We start from the raw sequence: 6152 nt of genomic DNA on the forward strand, positions 1-6152 counted from the left end.
TGAGAATTAATTAGATGCTTTTCTGGTTTTACCCAATTTATCCTGATTTCTAAAGGAATTAACGGAATGTAAAAAAGATTTGGAGAGGTTGAGCTTGAGGTGGTGTGAGTGCATCCAGGCAGAGATAGCAGACAAGCAGGAAGAGATGCAAGAGGGGATGAGAATGTCGGAGGAGGGAAAAGACAGGAAGATCTGGGCATCATCTGTGTAAAAATGGTAAGAGAAACCATGGGATGCAATGAGGGGGCCCAGGGAGTGAGTGTAGAGAGAGGACAAGAGGGGACCCAGAATGGAGCCTTGGGTTACACCTGTGAGGAGAGGTTGGGGCGTGGATGAGGAACCTCGCCATGTCACTTGGTAGGTCCCGTCGCTGAGGTAGGAGTAGAACCAGGTGAGAGCAGTTCAGAGATTCCAAGGTCAGCGAGGCAGGAGAGGAGGATGGAGTGATCGACAGTGTCAAATTCTGCAGAGAGATTGAGGAGGATGAGGACTGAGGAGAAGAAGGCCACCCAAGCACAGCTGAGGGAGTCAGTGACTGTAATTACATAAAATCCATTACCAGTAAAAACATGGAATATGCATACCTTACAAAGGTTACAGATTTTTTTTTTATCATTCTTGCCTCACAGAATTACAGACCAGTTGCAGCAGTGAAGTTGAAACTCAAGAACCTTCTTGTTTGTTTAGATTTGCACTCTTCTCACAGAACTGGTAACTGAAGTGCCCATAGGAAACCCACACAGACAGAGGTAGATCATGTGAACTCCACACAGACAAGCCCCCAAGCCAGGACTCAAACCCCAGACCCCTGTACCGGTGAGGCAGCAGTGCTAACCACCATGCCACCACACTGCCAGGTCAATCAAGGTGTGGATGGAGGACCACCAGATCAAGACCCTGTTATGGCCAGCCCAATCTCCAGACCTGAACCCCATTGAAAACCTCTGGAATGTGATGGATGGAAGATGGATGGTCACAAGCCATCAATCAAAGCCGAGTTGCTTGAATTTGTGCGCCAGGAGTGGCATAAAGTCACCCAACAGCGATGTGAAAGACTGGTGGAGAGCATGCCAAGACGCATGAATGCTTTGATTGAAAATCACCAAATATTAATTTCTGAACACTTTGTAAGTTAAAACATTAGTATTATGTTGTTTAAAAATTAATATGAACTTATTTTCTTTGCATTATTTGAGGTCTGACAACACTGCTTCTTTTTTGTAATTTTGTCCAGTTGTAAATTTCTGCAAATAAATGCTCTAAATGACAATATTTTTATTTGGAATTTGGGAAAAATGTTTTCAGCAGTTTATAGAATAAAACAAAAATGTTCATTTTACCAAAACATATACCTATAAATAGTAAAACCAGAGAAACTGATAATTGTGCACTGGTCTCTTAATTTTTTCCAGAGCTGTATACACCTTTATATGTGCTGCCATATCAAACATTTAACACTAAAGCATGTTGTGAATAAATGTTATGCTTTGGAATTTTAATATTGACATGAATAGACAATCCATGCAAGTAAACTCAAACACACAATAACAAGTGGTATTGTCACTGTTGTATCCCACACATCCCGCAATTCACAAGCTCCCCTGCAGAGGTCAGCATCACCGGAATTCTAAACCCTCACATTCCCCAGCAATCAGCCACTTAACATTCCTCGGCACCATGTGCACTTGTTCTATCATCCTCGAACTCCCATTGGACCAGCACCCTCCTTCACTGTCCTCTGCTCCTCTCTGCTACACATATAAACCCCTCTGTGACTTTAATTCACTGCTAAGTCTTGTATCCTTTTGTTATTGATTGTTTACAACCTCCACGTGTTCCTCCACCAATTCCCGTATTCTCCCTACCAGCCTGTTTGCCTGATCATTGACCCCCTGCTTGTCTTATCGACCAGGACTTGTGGATTTCCCTGGACATTACGGTTTGCCGGCATTGACCACAGCCTGTTTCTGACCACCTCTCACTCCGCACCTGGGTTCCCCGCCATGGCAGTCCTTCGTTACAGGTATACAGTCCGGTCCATAAATATTTGGACAGACCCAATTGTCAATTTGGCTCTGTACACCATCACAATGGATTGGAAAGGAAACAATCAAGATGTGCTTTAAGTGTAGACTTTCATCTTTAATTGGAGGGTAGTTACATCCAAATCGGGTGAATGGTGTAGGAATTAAACCAATTTTTATGTGGTCCCCCCAATTTTAGGGGCTCAAAAGTATTTGGACAAACTAACATAATCATTAATTAAATTGTGAGTTTCAATACTTGGTTGTGATGCGGGACAGTGGCCTGTCCGAATGCCAAATATATTTGCACCATTGTTGCAGTAAGATTGTGTAGCCCATGTATGAATTTAAGCTTTGTGTATTGCTCCGCAGAGGACAGGTGCAGTAGTTCTGTGTAGCTGATTTTTAGAAAAACATTTTCATCCAAGGCTATAGAGAAAACAGAAGACAAAGGAGAAGTCTGTGATCAAGTTTGGGGTACATCATTGACGTCATCCAGTTTCCCAGCAACCAAAGGGAGTCATCTTGTATATGATAGCATGTTCTTTAGAAAAACCTTAGATGTGTCTTGCTGACTGACCATCTCCAGAGCACTTAGTTGTAGCTGAATAAACTATTTTGGTATTATTTCAGTTAAATCGGGTCCTGAGTATTCCTTGTCCGCCTGTTTATTGAGGGAGTAAAATTTCTCCCTATCAGTTGCAAATCCTTTGCAGTCAATGACTGCCTGAAGTCTGGAACCCATAGACATCACCAGATGCTGGGTTTCTTCCCTGGTGATGCTATGCCAGGCCTGCACTACAGCTGTCTTTAGATCCTGCTTGTTCTTGGGGTGTTTTGCCTTAGATATCAAAACAAACCAATCAGAGAGCAAAAACATTAGGTGTGGCCAAATCCACTAATAAGAACGTACTGGTGAGCGCAGGAACACCAAAAGGCCAGGAACACCACGGAAAACAACTGTGGTGGATGACAGAATTTTTTCCCTGGTGAGGAAAACCCCTTCACAACAGTTGGCCAGATCAAGAATACCCTCCAGGAGGTAGGCGTATCTGTGTCAATGTCAACAATCAAGAGAACACTTCACCAGAGTACATCTTGTGGTAAACCCTCTGTATTTAAACAGGAAATGGGAAGACCATATTAGAGTTTGGCAAAAAACATCTAAAGAACCCTGTACAGTTCTGGAACAACATCTTATGTACAGATGAGACAAAGATCAACTTGTACCAGAATGATGGGAAGAGAAGAGTATGGAGAAGGGAAGGAACTGCTCATGATCTGAAGCATACCACCTCATCTGTGAAACATGGTGAAGGTAGTGTTATGGTAAGGGCATGTATGGCTGTCAAGAGAACTGGTTGACTTTTGACAAAAGCAGCAGGATGAATTCTGAAATGTTTAGGGCTATGTTATCTGCTCAGATTCAGCCAAATGATTCAAAACTCATTTAACAGCACTTCACAGTGCAGATCAACAATAATGCGAAAGCAGGTAGAGGAAAGCAACCCCAAGAAGACTACCGTCACCAGCCACGAAACCAGACGGCTTCATGCCCTAGGGCTCGTTCAGGAGTTGAACACAGGACCTCTCGCACACTAAGTGAGAATCATACTCCTAGACCAACGGGCCAACTGAACAAGTGGCTTCACAAAGTTCTCCTCCTCAACAACACACTACATGTCGTCCTCCTCCTCCTCCTCCTCCTCAACAACCACAACAAACTTGCATAATACACATTTGTTTTATAGAAAAACACACAGATGACAGTCTGATTTCCCTTCAGCTGCACAGGCAACAGCATCTGAGGTCAAAAGCCCTCTTGTGCAGAGGAGCCCAAAAGCTGGCTTTTGACAGAGAGCACACTGTTCAGTGACCACTTAAGTAGGACTAATCATTTCTTATTTTTTACAGAATAGGACACAGAAATAACTTATGATTACTTATTTGTTATCTACATTTTACTTTTCATAGTATTTCCAAACGTTTTTTATCGATGTATGAACAAACACAACCATTGAGACACACACTATTAGAGATTTTTCGTTTTATTTTCTTTATGAATGTAATGCAAAACAATATAGAGTAACAGTGACAAAAAGTGCCAGGGGTTTATGACAATACAGAAAGCACATTATAGAAAAGACCTGAAAAACACACAAGCACTACATCAGAGATACCACGCATTAAGTCCCTTCCCTGCGCTGTAGGCTCCATAGCGCTGCATCACTGCTGCCTCTCGCTAATCTCAAGATGGAGCTGGGGGTAGGTGTTCCATGGCCAGGCTGTCGTTCCCTCTGCCAAGTGTGTACAGGCCAAGATACCTCCATTACTTCAATCACTACATCTTCCGCTGACTTCTATAGGGGGCTGCGTGAACTACTGAAGTAATGCTGTAGAGATAAGTGTCCTTAAACTGGGAAATGGAAATAAAGATTAAGTAAGCATCACTCATTGAAGAAATGCATCACAGTGTCTCTGTCAGCCTGTACAGCAGCGCATGTTTGCTGTAGCCAACATTTATTCAGTGCCAAATTTCCTTGCACAAAGCCATAGCAGATTCTCAAGCCCTCCCATGTTGTTGATTATCTTGTATCCATGTATTAAGAATAATGGTAATGCTTTATTTTAAGTGTCCATTATAAACAATCTATTAACATGTTATGTTATTATTATATGATTAATTTTACAAATTATAAATATATTAGACATTTTTAAACTTTTTTGCTATAATATGTTTTAAGGTATTTAATAACATATTTAATAAAGGGTATAATAACATGACATTTGCACATCGATATCAATCTATTATCATTAACTGCCATGCCAGTTAATTGCTGCTATTATCCATCCATTTTTGAAACCAGTTATCCTGGCGAAGGTCGCCGAGCACTGATCCCGGCAGGCAAAGGGCACAAGGCAGGAATACACCCAGGACGGGACCCCAGTCCATCGCTGGGCAACACACACACACACACACACACACACGCAGACACACCCACATACAGGGCAATTTAGAGAAGCCAATTAACCTAACCCACATGTCTTTGGACGGTGGGAGGAAACCCACGTGGACACGGGGAGAACATGCAAACTACATAGTATAGCAAAAATGTTTAAATAAAAATGTCTAATATATTTATAATTTGTAATAATCATATAACAATAACATAATCAATAATTTGTTAATAGATTGTTTATAATGGACACTTGTTAGCATAATAACTAATGTATGTTATCTATCTGTATGTAATGCTGTTGTCCTATAAGTCCTTACATTTGTAAACAGGGATTTTTGAAATAACCATTACTTATTTTGTGAAAAAACAGGGAAACAGAAATAAGGAATGAGTAACTATTACTTATTTCTTCATACTACTAGAATCAGAATTCACAGAAAAAGTAATAAACAAGAAAGATAAAAATAAATAACCATTACTTATTTAAAAAAAAAAAAAACAGGAACCAGAAATAAATAAGTAAACTTTACTTATTTTGCAGAAAAAAATAAAACAGTTTATTATTAATATATTGAGGAAACAATGAAAAAAATAACCATTACTTATTTTTTGAAAAATAAGGAATCTACTTCATAGAGGTTCTGAAATCAGCATACTTCTCATGGCAGGAAAGGAAACTGGAAGCCTTTTGACACATTTCTTGACTTTGATTGAAGATTTTCCAGTATTTTAATCAGACCTCCTGCCAGAATATATTCTGCAGTGGGTTTCAGAATGGGCTGCCAAAACTGCGTAATCTCCTCCACCAACCTTTCCTGGTTTTCCTTTGTTTGGTAAAACTGCATTTATGGAAGATACCCTTACAAAAATAAAATATTTAAAAATATATATTATTCTGAAATATGAAATGTATTTTAATGTATTAATATGTTTTATAAATGTGCATACCATTTTATAATATATGGTGAAAATATTCTTTTAAATATCAATTGCACTGTCACTTGATACAGAAATATGGTCAAATACACTATATTATACAATACAAATATTGCTTAATATAACTTAAGTATATTCAGAATTATATGTAAACTTGTTTTTAATATATCTATAATTATATGCAAATATACTGTAACATCTACACATGTATTTTATACTAAATATATAAAAA

The sequence above is a fragment of the Amia ocellicauda genome, unplaced genomic scaffold, assembly GCF_036373705.1.
Source record: "Amia ocellicauda isolate fAmiCal2 unplaced genomic scaffold, fAmiCal2.hap1 HAP1_SCAFFOLD_129, whole genome shotgun sequence".
In the NCBI taxonomy this organism is placed as follows: Eukaryota; Metazoa; Chordata; class Actinopteri; order Amiiformes; family Amiidae; genus Amia; species Amia ocellicauda.